General features: G+C 40.0%; 1 long non-coding RNA gene across 1 annotated transcript in view; it reads right to left on the bottom strand.

The window, feature by feature from the left end:
• The window catches only part of LOC310724635, a 314813-nt gene that overhangs the window by 257664 nt on the left and 40608 nt on the right, over positions 1-16541 (bottom strand). The gene's annotated exons all lie outside the window — the stretch shown is intronic.

Below are 16541 nucleotides of genomic sequence, written 5' to 3'. Positions count from 1 at the left end.
GCTTCCCTGGACGTCAGGTGCAATCGTCGAGTATAACGCAGAGCATTAGCCGCGACTCGGGGTGCTGCGAGGGTGCCACAGTCAATCAGTGCGCCCTGACGCGAGCGCTCGCTGCTGCCGAGGGAAAAGCATCTGCCTCCGGAGGCTGTGCTGTGGAGAAAACCCTGAGACGTGTGCTGCCTTTAACGTGGCCTGACAGCACGGGAAATGAAGGACGAGGAGATGATCGTGGAGATTTCTCGCGTGCTCCGAGACACAGGAACCGCATGCTCGTTAGTCAAAAGGGTCAAACGCAAAAACATCGGCCAGGGCTGGTAGCTAAACAACCTGTCACAGATCAATCAGAACTGATCCTGATGTTCTCAAAACCAAAAAAAAACCAAAGTGGAGACTCATACTTGTCTTTAGATGATCTAGGAGCTTCTAGCTTCACAAAACCATGACGAGGCCACCAGGGAGGTTTGTGCTTAGCGTCTGAAATTCATCTCGCTTGTTCTAAATGAGCGGATTTTTAACAGATCTATCATTTGTAATTAAATTATCATGGGGAAATCAAACGAGGACGTGTTCCCCTGAGAGTCTGGCTCCTTCCTGGTGTCGCATCGGGGAGCTTTTTCCTCGCCGTGGTCACCTCCGGATCGCTCATTAAGTCTACATCTGGATTTCTGAAGCGCTTCTGTGTCACAATGGGCTTTTGTTATAAGGCTGAACGTTAGCGTTAATTCACTTCACTTGACTGTCTGCTGGTTTTCAGCAAAAAAACAAAACAAAAAAAAAAAAAACAGATATCAGGCTCATCTGTTCAATCATGTACCTTATACCAAGGAGATCTGGATTCTGATTGGTCAGAAGGTTGTACGTTTTTTTTTTTTTTAAATTGCAGCTCAGATGAATCGCAGGTTTCTACTAATTTTTTCTTAATAGTTATGGACGGAGATTAAGTTGAGATTGATGCTGTATTCTGATTGGTCAGAAGGTGTTTATTAGATTGCTATAAATGAGGTGAAGGTTTCCTGTGTGTAATCTCTCATTGGCATCGCCATAGCAACCGTGTAGTCAACCAAAAGTTTTTTGTAAGGAGATGGAAGGAGTCTCCAGTTTCAGTCGTTCAGAACAGATTTATTTATTTATTTGTTTTATTTTTCTAACAATAGTTGGCACATTGCTTTATTATAAAAGGGAGGGAGATTTAGGGATTAAACAAATAATAATAATAATAGAGAGAGAGACAGAGAGAGAGAGAGAGAGAGAGAGAGAGAGAGAGAGAGAGAGAGAGAGAGAGAGAGAGAGACAGACAGAGAGAGAGAGAAAATAAAAAATGATGAAAAAAGGGATAATAAGATTAAAAGAAACAAAAAGGATAGGATGAGTGGGGCTAGAAAAAAAAAAGTAAAGAAAGGAGGTAAAGATGGGGCAGGAAGAGTGCAGAAAGAGATAATTATTGGTGTAAGAACTGTAAACTGTTCCACCTTTCTCTCGTTCCACTCTTTCTTCTCCATTCTTTCCATTTTCCTCCCACTCTTTCATTTTCTCCTCTATTAACTCTTCTTTCTGTCTATTCCCCTCTCTCTGATTTCTCTCTCTCCACTGTTTTGCCTTCCTGCCCCCTCCTATTTTCTCTCTCATTTTATCCATTCTCACTCATTCTATTCTCTCTCTCTCTCTCTCTCTCTCTCTCTCTCTCTCTCTCTCTCTCTCTCTCTCTCTCTCTCTCTCTCTCTCTCTCTCTCTCTCTCTCTCTCTCTCTCTCTCTCTCTCCCCTTTTCTTTTTCTCTATTTCCACTTCTCAAATTTTTTCATTATTTCAATCTTTCTCCATTGATCTATCTCACCCCCTCATTTTTCTTTCCCTCTCTCTTTCCTTCTCTGTTCCCCACAACACTGCTGTGACTCCCCCACAGCTCCGACATTGGAGACTCCTTACATAATCTTAAACCTCATCAACTTCCTCATCGTTGTGTGAGTCTATAGCTTATTCTTTATCTATCTATCTGTCTGTCTGTCTGTCTGTCTGTAAATAAAATATTAAAATAAAAATAAAATATTCCAACTTTTTTCTTTTTATTTAGAATGTGTTGTATGTTTTATATGTAACTATTAAAACCATAGAAAAAACATGTATTTGAACAAACACTACACACTTCAGCCAGAACCTGCACACTGTGTATTATAGATATGCCTCGAGTACCATATGTATTTTTCATCACTCTCTCAAACACACACACACACACACACACACACACACACACACACACACACACACAGAGAGACAGAGACAGAGACAGAGACAGAGAGAGAGAGAGAGAGAGAGAGAGAGAGAGAGGGAGAGAAAGAGAGTGAACAGAGGATGGACGAAGTGAAGAATCACACGGATGCTTTTTATACGAGGCTGTTGATATAAGCAGCTTGTGTTCCTCTGTGTGTGTGTGTGTGTGTGTGTGTGTGTATGTGTGTGTGTGTGTGTGTGTGTGTGTGTATGTGTGTGTGTATGTGTGAGACCGCCCCCTGGTTTCTGAGCACCATTTTCAGCCATGGCAAGTGGCTGTCAGGGCAAAGGCCCCCAAGGCTCGTGGGTAATGATGCGTCTCGGCATGAGGACCTTAAGTAGAGCCCCCAGTCAGTGCAGTGTGTGTGTGTGTGTGTGTGTGTGTGTGTGTCAGAGTCAGTGGGTGTTCACTTTAGAGCTCTCACACACTCCCGCTGGAGAGAAACAACAGCGCTGTCAAAGAGCCTGCATGCCCAGACACACACACACACACACACACACACACACACACACACACACACACACACACACACACATTATCCACACAGGTCACTGTGGTGTAACACTTGAGATGGACAGAGTGTGTGTGTGTGTGGGGGGGGGGGGGGTGAAGACAGTAAAGATGGTGAAGCAGCAAAATAATGAAAGGTAGAAAGTTGGTAAAAAAAAAAAAAAGGAGAGACAGAGAGTTCAGGGATAAACGATGGAGCGGAAGGTCAGATGGTATAAAAGATGGGTAGAAGAAAATGGAAAAGAGCAAGAAAGACTGAAGGGAGAGAGAAAATCTGAGGAGAAAGTGAGGGATTTGGGGTTTCAGGGCAAAAAATAAGGAAACGACTAAGAAAGCAGAAAGAAAAAAAGGAGGGGAGAGAGAGAGAGAGAGAGAGAGAGAGAGAGAGAGAGAGAGAGGGAGAAAGGGAGAAAGAGATTAATTAGGAAAGAGAAGGCAAGAAGTTAGAAAGTGTAAAAATGTATGTATAATAATAATAATAATGTAATAATGTAATGTAGAAAAAAGAGTAAAAAAGAAAGAAAGAAAGAAAGAAAGAAAGAAAGAAAGAAAGAAAGAAAGAAAGAAAGAAAGAAAGAAAGAAGGAAAGAAAGAAAGAAAGGACAGAACGAATAGGGTGAAAAATAAAAACAAACAAGGAGAGAGAGCAAAAAGGAAGAACTGTAAGCAGAGATATGAGAGAGATAATATTAAACATATAAATAAAATAAAAAAAAGATGGATGAGCAAAACTGAAAATAAATGGAGAAAAGGGTAAGTAAGATTTTAACAATGAAGGAAAGATAGAAAGATAAGAAGGGATGGAGGATATCTAGAGGAAAGCAAAGAAGAAGGGAAATGGAGTGAGTGAGACATTGGGAAAAAGATGAAAAGGAAGGAAGATGAAGGAAGAGAAAGGGAGGATGAAAGGATGAAAGTGGTGTGAGAATTAAATGAATTGAAAGAGAAAAGAGAGTAAAATAAGTAAGAGATTTAAAACAATGAAAAAAAGAATAGAATTAGTGAGACTGATAAAGGGCAAAAAGAGGAGGGAGAAGGAAGGTAAAACGATAGAGAGAAAACCTCGAAAGAGTTTAAACAGACAGAACATTTGAGTGTGGAGAAATTTTAAGACATTGAGAGATTGAAGAGTGGAAAAAAAGGAGGAATGTTAGGATGGAGGGCAATTAGAGGAAAGGGGAGAGGGGAAGGGGAGGGGAAGAGGAGCTAGAGTGATACTGAAGAAATTATGGAGATAAAGAGGACAAAATGTCACAAAGAGAATAAAAATAGAAGAGAAAAGAGGCAAGAGGAAGAAAACAAGGTGAAAAAAGAACTAAAGAGCAAAAAGAGAGAAAGAGAGAAAAGAAGGGATGAATGTAATGACCCTGTGTACTGAGAGAAGAGAGCTGGGTCTGGATCTGCACTGTGCCTTCATATCCACTAGAGGGAGTTCAGGGCTCCATAGTGTCACCCCAAGACACACACACACACACACACACACACACACACACACACACACACACACACACACACACACACACACACACACACACACACACACACACACACAGAAGAGAAAGGGGAGAGAATAAGGAGAACGAGAGGAGAGTGAGAGGCAAGAGGAACAGAAGTGCGAGGAGAACAGTTAAAACAACTAGAGCATGGCTTGGACTTTGAAAACAGCTGGATCAGCAACATCTGTAACATCTAAAACAGCTAGAACACTTGAAAAGCTAGAGCAGCTACAACATCCATGACAGCTAAAAGATCTAGAACAGTCCGAAATCTATAAAAGTGGGAACATTCAGAATATGGAGAAGAGCTAGAAATCTAGAAGAGTCTGAAAAGCTAGACCATGTAGAAAGAATAGAACATCTACACGTGCTGTAGAACAACTAGACCATCTAGAAGTACGTAAATATAGAGAACAACTAGAACAGGTACAGTAGAAGCACTAGAACATCTAGAAACGCTAAAATATCCAGAATATCTGGAACATTTCCAATTATTATAGAATATAAAAAATTTTCAAAATAATAAACAAATCAGTGCAGTATTTAAACCCAACCAAATGTCTTTCCCAAAGGTCTCCCTTCAACGTCTCTCCTCAACGTCTTTCCCAAAGGTCTCCCTTCAACGTCTCTCCTCAACGTCTTTCCTCAACATTTCTCCTGAGTGTTTGTTTATTCTGAAAGCCCACTTGATGTAAATGAAGCTCTGTATTTACATTTTAAGTGAAGTGTGTGTGTGTGTGTGTGTGTGTGTGTGTGTGTGTGTGTGTGTGTGTGTGTGTGTGTGTGTGTGTGTGTGTGTGCGTGCGTGAGTGTGAGTGTGTTTCATTCATTAAGATGGAGACTCTAATCAGCGTATTTCACCGTGACCAATCACAGCACTTATACCAAACTTCAGCTCTGTGGATGTTCCTGTTCTCACACACACTGGATTATTTTCCAATAAAAGCTCGACAACTGCGAGGTCCGATTCATTAAATATCACCACATCGCATTTTTAAAATAAGATCAGATAAACCTTGATTTGTTAATTGTTATTGTTTATTTAGAAAACAATGTAAACATTTTCTGGTCTATATTTTGACCTTGGATTCTCACTTCTGTTGAGATGATAAAAAATTGACCACTTTCGATTTCTGGACCCTACATGAGTTCATAATAGGACAAAAAATATGCATAGAAATCTATTGTGGTTTTTTTTCAGGCAATATTTTGTAATCAATATTTTGTAATCATTTGTAAAAAAAAAAAAATGGAAAAAAAAAAAAAAAAAAAAATTTAGTAAACCGAACACAACCTCCGTTTGAGCAACGTGGATATTGATTGTAGTTAAAAATTTTCTTGTTATGAGTTTTGGATGAGTTCTAATAGAAACCTTAGGAGATCAGGTGCAGACGTTGCGCCCAAAACCCTAAAACCATCCACCTACTGAAACAAAACACAAAACCGACAGACATTTTTTATTTGAACAGAAATAACAGAAACAACTTTTCCAGCCGTATGTGGTGTGGTTCTTCACCGAACCACAACATTGGAGGCAGACAATTGAATCAGACGTCTGAAATGTTCCATTCAAAACCTTGTTCCAGCATGACACGATGCACAGAGCAAACTCAATGAAGATCTGCTTTACTTGGGAAAGATCTCCTGCTATAAAGCTCTAAACACCTTTGTGATGAATGCGATCTCGGACTGCACCCCAGGCCTCCTCACCTCACCTACATCAGCATCTGACTTTACTACCAGGCCTGTAACTGAATGAAGCTCACACAAACCTCCATTAAATCTAGTGGAACATCTTCTATGAAGAGTGAAGCTTATTATACCAGCAAATTAGGAGTAAATGTGGAACAGGATGTTCAGAAAGCAGCACTGATGTCTTTTAGATGCTTATTTAGAATTTTAATTTTTTATTATTAGCAGTATGTTAATGTAGAGCTGGGCGATTAATCGATATGATAATATCATGATTTATGATTACACAGTACAATATGTCGATATTTGGTCATTTTTTTTCCTTTTACATTTTTAAGAATTACTAATTATGCGGTACAGAAGGCGTCATTAATTTGAATAATTTGAATAATAATGAAAAAAAAACAACTAAATTCATATTCATTTATGCACATTTCTTTTTTTTCAATTCCCGAAGAAAAATGATCGTCAGGATCAGATTATTGCTGGACAGTTTGCCAGCTGATTATTATAGGTTGTGATCAGCGTTAAAGGGTTTTCAGGTTTTTCTGCTATTCATGATTCACCTGGAGTCAACAGTGCAAAGTAATGGAGAGTGTGTTAGAGAAGTGAAGAAAAGAGTGCAGGCAGGGTGGAGTGGGTGGAGAAGAGTGATAGCAGGAGTGATTTGTAATAGAAGAGTATCTGTGAGAGTGAAAGGGAAAGTTTATAGGACTGTGGTGAGACCTGAGATGTTGTATGGATTAGAGACAGTGGTATTGAGTAAAAGACAGGAGGTGGAGCTGGAGGGAGCAGAGCTGAAGATGTTGAGGTTTTCGTTGGGAGTGATGACGATGGACAGGATTAGAAATGAGTTTATTAGAGGGACAGTGCATGTAGGACGTTTTAGAGACAAGGTGAGGGAGGTGAGATTGAGATGGTTTGGACATGTGCAGAGGAGGGACATGGGGTATATCAGTAGAAGAATGCTGAGGATGGAGACACCAGGAAGGAGGAAAAGAGGAAGACCAAGGAGGAGGTTTATGGATGTGGTGAGGGAAGACATGCAGGTAGTTGGTGTGAAAGAGGAAGATGTAGAGGACAGGGGGGTATGGAGACGAATGATCTGCTGTGGCGCCCCCTAATGGGAGCAGCCGAGAGAAGATGATGATGTTTTGACACGTGAAGTGCTTTGAGATGCATTTTATGTATGAAAGCTGCTACACTCTTAATCTTCAATATTATTATTATTATTGGCAAAACCGGAAGGCGTTTTCAACGCGTGTTTATTTATCCATTGTTTCATGTTGCATCGTTTAAGTCACAATGACGTGTTTTTGTGTTTCGCGTTCTGAACAGGAAACGGCGAGTGAGCGAGCGAGAGAAGGAGCGATTATATTAAAAGTGAGGGACGGCATACAGAGGACGGGCGGATCACTAACGACAGAATCGGGGCAGACGTGACCGCCTGCGGATACGCCTATAATATAAAGTACGTACTTAAAGAAGTGCCATGATTATTCCAACAAAGAGAGCAAACCGGAGAGGATGAGCGAGGGGGTAACAAAGCGAAAGAACAAAGTAATAGAAAGCGAGTGAGTGAGATATAGATGGATACAAGGAGACTTACAAAAAAATTAAATGAAGACACCAGACAGAGTGAGAGGAAGTGAGAGAGAGGGAGACGAGGTGCAAGAGAGAGGGAGAAAGCAGACGAAGCGAAAGCGAGCTGCTGATTAGAGAGTTATGAGAATGCTACGTGACGGCTCGGGCCGGACGTGAGAAATTACACTCAGCAATTTGTGCGGCGATTAAGGTGGCGTGATGGAGCGAACAGACGCACGTCTAATAAAAGGTGGAAAGGAAAATCAGAGTTGTGATATTTCCTTGTGGTCACCCGGAGGATTTGTTTGTTGGTCCGGGAGCGTGTGGCGATACCCGGAGGTCTGATGTTCAGCCCCGGACTTTTTACTATTAAAAAAAAAAAATGTATGACAAGTAAAAGAGTGAAAAACCACTTCATATCAGTGTGTCTAAGGTTAAAGTCTACGCGAATCCAGATAAGTTTTTAAACGGCATTTTCCATCTAAAAACGGTCAGCGTCCACGCTTTCCTTTTCAATCGTTGACTGACAAACGCCGTCTCGGTGTAGACGGAGGGATAAAACTGAGAGAAAAATCTGGGTTTTCAAAAATGTATTAGTGTGAACAGTTTTTCACCATTTCCTTAAAAATACAACGGCGCTCCTGGTGAGACCGAGACGGGAGGGTTTATGGTGCCCTCCGTCAGACTCCGGGTCTGCAGCTAATTAATCTCATGCTAATGCTAATGTACTGAATTGAACTCTGGGAGTGCAGACAGCATTAATTGCATTAGTAACCTCAGGACGGAGAGCTATGGAGACCGGGGGCAGATACCGAGACCTCATTTCTTTAATCAAAGAATTTGGCAGAACAACGTCGATGGGGTGGGAACGAGCAGAAGGGTGGTTTGAGGGGGTTGCAGTTCCTCAGTACTGACATTAGATCAGGTTGTTTAAATATGGATGGTCAGGTACAGTACACTGTATTTTTGTGTAATTCACTGCATATTTCGAGAAACGTGTTTTGAACTACTTTTAAAATGGCAAACATTTCCTTTACTCTATATTAATGTGTAATATCTGTAAAATATGCTGTTCCCCAAATCTTTAAAGCAAAAACATGGAGCTTTAAAGGAGAAGCTGCTAAAAAATGCACAGGCATAACACCACGGTTCTGCTGAGAGTGTGTGTAGAGTGAGAGTTCTCTCAGTGTGTATGTGTGTGTGAGAATATAGAAAACTCCTTGTACAAGTCTGATGTTCTTAAGGTCCTATTGAACCATTCAAAAGAGGCGTTTTAGTTTCTGCTTGTAGTTTATCGTTCCTGTACCCAAGTAAAAGTCAGCAGAACGTTATATGTGCTGCCCTCAATATATTTCTGTATTGGTGGATATAATAAAACATTTTTTTTTACACATCCTAAATAGAAAATAGGTTTCAATGGAAAGTATGTGTGAAAAATAGCTTCACGGGACATAAATAATTTTTAATTTTAGTCTTTGCCAAGAAAAAAAAAAACTTCAAAAAGTGTTTTAAAGTGTACATTTCGGCATGGCTGATGCTCATTATTTCTCTTTTTTTTTCAATTTTATTAAAAATAAAGTGAACTGAGTGTCCAGATTTTCCAAAAATACACAAGAAAGATTAACATTACATGAATTATATAGACCAAGATGTATTGCAACCCCTGACTTTTCCAGTCATATGTGGTCCTTCACCAAACTATAACTGCAAAGTCAGAGGCACACAATTGTGTAGGATGGCATGGCATGACATTTTGCCTCTGATTGCACTTGGAGACGCAAACCTGTTCCAGCATTGTGATGCCCCTGTGCACAAAACCAGCTCTATGAGGATTTACTGGGGTTGGGGTGGAAGATTTCTTGCTCTAGAGCTCTGATGTCAACCTCCTTATCTCCTCACCTCACCTAGTTTTATAACCACAAATGACTGTATAAGACTGTAGAAAGAACATCACTCATAATCTTACATTCCAGTGCTCATGTTAGTTCTCACTCTCCAGTGTTCTGTATTGTTTAAATCATTGTTAAAATGTTGTTATAATCACACTCTTGATGTCACACAAATGAGGATGGGTTTCCCTTTTGAGTCTGGTTCCTCTCAAGGTTTCTTCCTCATAACATCTAAGGGAGTTTTTCCTTGCCACAGTCTCCACGGCTGCTTATCAGGGATAAATACACATCATTCACCTTAACTGTTAAATTATGTAAATCTGCTTTGAGACAATGTCTGTTGTGAAAAGCGCTATAGAAATAAACTTGACTTGACTTACATCAGTACCTGACTTTACTGGCAGAATGAATCTCACACAAATCTAAATAAATGTAGTAGAAGATTTTCCCAGAAGAGTGGAGGTTCTTATAACAGCACCTGGGGCTCAGAATGGGGAAGTACAATTAAAAACAACAATCATATGTTCAGGTGTCTGCAAACTTCCTTATTGCATCTAAGGGTTAGCAATACATTAGCAAATAACATTACATTTTATATTTATAGGCTATATGTTTTTTTCTTTTTACCCTATAGCTCAATATGTGCTATAAATATGAGAGTAAAGAGTATGGATACTGAGTATTATGGTCTGTATATCGCAGCGTGACCCAGACTTGACCACACACAAAGTACGATACTGAAAATAGTTCCGATTTGCCTCCAGTATGTAAGAGGGTAAAGCATCCGCTTAGTGATACAAAAACAGATCGTCTGGCCTCAACTGGCTGAGCTGCTTTTCACTTGCTGAAGACAAGAAAATGCAGAAGGACAATTGCAGATGACGGCACATAATCAGAATGGGAAGAGGTAGATCTGTGGTTAAAAAACATTGGACTTCCGATCAAAAGGTTGCAAGTTTAAATCCTGGTACAACTAAGTGCCACTGCTGGGCCCTTGAGCAAGACCCTAAACCCTCAAGTGCTTGGTTGTTTAAAAAAAGATAGTTGTAGGTTGCTCTGGATAAAGGCGTCTGCCAAAGGCCATGAATTAAAAATCAGGACCATGTCCAGGACCAGGATACAACCATGACCATGATAATGACTGTAATCAGGACCAGGTCCATGACCGTGCCCATAATCAGAACCAGGTCTTGGACCAGGACTGTGAGCACAGCAATGACCAAGACCACAAAATAAACAAACAAACAGGACCAGGTCTAGGACCATGCCCATAATCAGTACCAGGTCTAGGACCATGGGAATGACTAGGACTATTCCCAAAATCAGGATCATAACCATAACAATGGGAAGATCTGCATCCAAAACAGGACCAGGTCTATGACCAGGACTGTGAACACAACAATGACCATAACCAAAAACAAGACTAGGTCTAGAACCATGACCACGACAATAAGTATGACCATATCCAGGTCTTGTTCGTAAACAGGAACAGGTCTAGGACCAGGACCATGACAACAACAATGATTATGACCATAGCCAGGTATAAAACCAGGACCTTGACAAAGACAACCATTACCATGATTAGATAAAGGGGTGGCTTAACAGTTAAGGGCCTGGATTATTCATTATTATTTATTACAAGGTTGAGGTTCTAAACCAGCAGTGCCAAACTACTACACCTGGGTCCTTGAGCAAAGCCCTTAACCCTCTACCACTTAGGTGGAACCACACCATGTCCTGCACTCTGTCCCCACCTTCCTACCAAGGTGGTATATGCCATGTCCTAAAAAAGATATATGATAAAGGATTTGAAATCGCATTGGAGCTGCCAAGATGAAGTGCCAAAAGAGAAGCAGCTAACTAGATGCGACCTGTGTGTTAGATTTTCAAAAATGACAAAAAGGAATGGACCAAAGCATTGTTAAAACAGTTACTCATCAGACCAACTCGACTTCTGCTTAATTAATAGACGTCCCCCGTTTGACATCGAAACATAGAAAAAAGTTTATTTTTACATTTTTCTTTTAACTTTATTTTACACAACACTGCCAAAAAATCTCAAGGGAAGAATCCCAGCGTTTAGTGATGTTCATGGCAGTCATTGTCTGCAAAAGATTTGCATTCACCAAGTATTAAATGTAGTTCTGAAATGTATAATTATTTCAGGTTGACCAACTACTTCTGCCAAAAAAAAAGGGATAAAATTCTTGAACGATAAATGCATTATTTTTGTTAAACCACTTGCTTTCAATTCAATCTTCAGCTTGCTTCATTTCAAACCCATTGTGGTTAACAAAAAGACCCAGAAGTGTGTTGCTGTCTTAAGAATTATAGACCTGACGGTATTTCTTTTTCTCTGGAGAGACAATCAAAAATCAAACAAAGAGTCTTTCGTTTTTTTTTCTCTCTGTCTCTCTTTCTTTCAGACCCACTGAGCTGCCATTTTGCCTCCTCAAATTAACCAACTGCTCACTGCTAACTCGAGCGGATCTAAACCACTAATAATGATTAGCATTGAGCGGCTAATGGAGCAGAGACTTTCTCTGCTTTACAAACGCGTGCCTCCTCCAAACGTCTAAAAGAGAAGCCTTACAGACGTTCATGTGCATGCCCCGATTTGAATTTCCTTCTAATCGAATTGTCTTTTTAGTTAAACTCTAAAGATGCACATCGTGTTTTTCAAACAAGGAAAAAAACCCCCACAGCTGCGTCCGGGATTGAGGAGCACCGTTATTCTATCAGATGATCGATATGGTTCCGCTCGATATATAAGCACACTTGTTTAATCACACTGACAAACTGGGGCATTCTTGGACTTGGGTTTCACGGATTTATTTCTTAATTTACACGTATCGGCGTGACGTCTCACGCTAGAGCCTTTAATACGGTTCATTTTCCAAAATATTCCAACTGAATTTCAAACTGTGGCGCAGCTGAAGCTCGACAGTGGCAGAACGAATCGGGAGAAAATTACAGGCCAAACGTTTCAGTCGAATTTAATGTTTACAGTTGAAGATTGTTTTAGTGGAGATTGATGACAAATATACTGTATGTAAAGACATTTCTTTAGCCGGACAATGCCCCTGTGCACAAAGCCAGCTCCAGGAAGATCTGCTTTATATGGTATGGAGTGAAAGATCTCCTGCTGTAGAACTCCAACCCTATTGAACACGATGAATGTGGACACTGACTGCACCCCAGACCTCCTCACCTACTGTACATCACTACATCAGTACTACACCTACTTTACTAACAGCCTTGTGGCTGAATGAATCTCTACAAATCTCACTTATAGGAAAAAACTTATATACAAATATAAGGAACACACTTACAGGCATTACATTTGTACAGCTGCCAATTCCAAAAATGTCAAATAAAACAGAATTCAATGATTTGTGAAGCTCATAAACCCATAGTATATTTACAATAAAACAAAGAAAACATATCAAATGTCTAAAGTGAGAAAAAAAAAAAAAGTAATTTTTAAGTTGGGACGGGGCAACAAAAGTCTATGAAACGTACATTTTATTACAGTTAAACAGTTGGAGAAACATGTTGTTAATCATTATGAGGTTGTGGAGAAATATCTGTGCACAAGGGACAATGTTGAATATCAATACGGAAATCACTGCTCATGTCATCCAGAAATGCAGGTTAAAACTCTACGTGTAAAGAATAAGCCACACGTGAACATGATCCAAAAATGTCGCCATCATCTTACAGCTATAGTTCATTTAAAATTAGTCAAAGTGGGAAACTATTTTGTGGTCAGATGAATGGAAATGTCTGTTTTCTGTTTTCATTTATTGCATTTCGTTTGTATTTACTTTTTGCAAGTTATCCGAGCTTTCTTTTGGATTTTCGGTTGCGAAATCTTTTCTACAAGTTTATAACTGGTTTATCTCTTTAAAGCTGCTTTGAGACGACGTTCATGGTTAAAAGTGCTCTACAAATAAAAATGAATTAAATACAATTATTTCAGAAGTTTGAAGATGAACAGATAGAGAGAGAAAGCGCACGACAGAGCAGATATCTAAAAAAGGACTGGAGAAGTGGCAGGTTGGGATTGATGGCCCACAAAATCTGCACGAGAAGCATCAATCAGTGCCACTTTGAATGGCGGTGGTGCCGTGTTGCAGGAGCTCAGAGTGAGCCAGGAAACTCAGGAGCAGCTCCATCTGTCTGGGCTTCATGAATTTCATGAATTCAGTGCGCAGATGTGGGAAAGAAACAGCCAGAGCCACCCAAGGTTATTTATGCTTTACTCAGAAGAGTGTTGCAAAGTACAATACACCTGTAGTAATAAAGCACTTTCTCTCAATGCCTCACACACACACACACACACACACACACACAAGAACTTTTGTATCTAGTTGTTAGATTGAAAGGGATGAAAACTGAGAAAATTTAATTTAAACATGACAGAGAGAAAGAGAGAGAAGGAAAGAAAAGAAATAAAGTGTATGAGTTTTATATTATAAAGTCTAATGCATTAACTAATTTACGGGGTCAAAGGTGGCGAAAGTCCACACATCCTTCACTCATGTAGAAGTGCAGATACTCATGTTTTAAAAGACTCGGGTCAAAGATGAAGTTCTGACTGCACATTTTCACTCAAGTTAAAGTAAAGAAGTTTGGGCTCTGAATCTCACATCATATTAATATTAGGGCTGTCAATCGATGCAAATATTTGGTTTTGCTTCTGATTTAAGACTTGGCGCAAACAAATGTTTAGTGATTTTAAAAAGATTTTTTGGTAAATTGTTTAATTTTATATCTGAATAAAGAAAGGACGTCGTGAATAAACGTATTTTGCACTGAAGGTTTTAACTTCGCCTTCTAATTTTTATTGTTGTTCTCTAATGAATGTATTCAGGCTGAAGATCCACCATATAGAACACAAGCAGAAAAAAAGATGATGATCAGGTGATCAGTAACGTCTCTGTTCTCAGTCATGTTCTCATCACTGACTCCCTCTGTCTCATCCACTTAAACCCCAGACTTCTTACTGCCTTCTACCTGCTCATTGTGAGCTTCATAAACTAGTTACGTCTGTGGTGTGTGAGAGGAAACGATACACCCGTGGATTGAGAAAGACTGTTATTAAAACCCTTGTGGTTCACTGAATCTCCACAAATGTCCACAATCACACTCTAAAATCTAGTGGAACATCTTTTCCAGAAAAGAGGAGGTTAGTATGACAGTAAATGGGCCCTAAATGTGGAATGAGATGCTCAAAAAGCACATACTATCAGAAGGATATTCCAAACAATTTTCCAAAAGAATTGCTCTTCTGTATAATTGGAGGTCACTCTGTGCAGCTGGTTGATGGTTTCTCGTCAACGGCCTGGAGATCCATGAAATTACACAATAAGGCAGACGTTGTGAGGATGGATCTGGTCTGTAGTTGATGTGAACAGTCTGCTACACTGACACAGGACTACAAAATTTATACTGTATCTGATCAGCGTTACTGCACACCTCAACATCGCTTATCTGTAGTAAATGGACATTTGGTGTCACCCAGACGAAGACGGGTTGCTTCTTCAGTCTGGTTCCTCTCAAGGTTTCTTCACTATGCCATCTTAGGGAATTTTTCCTTCGCCAACGCAATTGCACATCTTGCGTTACCGTTTGAGTTGGGACTATATTATTGGGCGTGTTTGTATTTTGTTAGTATTGCATCATAAGATCTAACACAATATTGCAGACTCCCTCCATTGTTTAAAACATTCCACAAAATTGTCTATTACTGGCATTTCCCCTGTTGGCCTTCGACTGTGCGTGACGTCCCACCCATTTGTAGAGTTTTGCAGGCTACATATGTGACGCAGAGAAAGTGAAAAAACAAACATGGTAATTAATATTTAAATATGACATGGTCATAAATTCTAAGACACAGGAAATTTCCATTTGAAATTCGCCAGTCGCTGTGCTTTCGCAAAAAAGTGCGTTTGAAATATGTAACTGTTTATGCGTCCACACACGGAAAAACACAACTGCTAATACAATTTGCTTTCCCTTTTGGAAATTGTCCAGAATATTTTTCCATAGTCAGGTGTCTACAAGCTTTTTTCCATATAATGCAATGAACATGGCATTCAGAAATCCTCAATGCAGCTCTGTAAGGTCACTAGAGAGTGTTTGGAAGTGTGTTAATATGGTTATAGGTGTTCATAAAGCAACATGTGTGTTTACACACCCAGCCAATCAAAAACCGGTAGACTAACTGACCATAGTATGAGGAAAGTGTAGTGTAAAACCCATTATAACCTCATCTGAATTCTGATTGGTCAGAATTTGGCCAACATCACCACCTGCAAGATGAACATGAGCTCCATTGTTTCTATAGTAACAGCTCATACACAGTGGCTGGTAGATTTGTCACATAATAATAATAATAATAATAATAATAAGACTAACACACAGACTATACAGATATGAAGGGGGTGTAAAAGTGGAGGTTCAGGAGGTTCATGAATGAACTTGAGATGTTTGGATGAGCTTGCCCTTGTCTCGAACACCATCGCTCAGGTTCCCTTTCATGTCTGCATTACCTTCTGGTTCTCCTGTTTAGCGATGCTGTCATACCTAGACTTGCGTTCACTCTGATCACACTGTATGATCTCCCTCTCTCTCCTTTCTCCTTTCTCTCTCACTCTCCTGTGATTTGCAAGTGTTCTCCTGCTGCCTGATGTGATTTGACATGTCACACTTCTACTGCAACCTGTGTAACTGTGCTGGGTTTTCACTTTGAGTTTCACTGTGTGTGTGTGTGTGTGTGTGTGTGTGTGTGTGTGTGTGTGTGTGTGTGTGTGTGTGTGTGTGTGTGTGTGTATCACTCTGCTCGCCTGTGTAGACTATGAGAAGTTCTACTTCCTATTTCCTGATACAGTTATAAATGAGTTTATTAGAGGGACCGTGCAGGTAGGACATTTTGGAGAGAAGGTGAGAGAGGAGAGATTGAGATGGTTAGATGGTACATCGATAAAAGAACCCTGAGGATGGAGCCATCAGGAAGGAGGAAAAGAGGAAGACCAAGGAGAATTGGATGGAGGACATGCAGGTGGTTGGTTTGAAAGAGACAGATGAAGAGGACATGG

The sequence above is a fragment of the Silurus aristotelis genome (genome assembly GCF_946808225.1).
Source record: "Silurus aristotelis genome assembly, chromosome: 4".
Classification (NCBI taxonomy): Eukaryota; Metazoa; Chordata; class Actinopteri; order Siluriformes; family Siluridae; genus Silurus; species Silurus aristotelis.
This window is presented reverse-complemented; position numbering and strand designations above follow the sequence as displayed.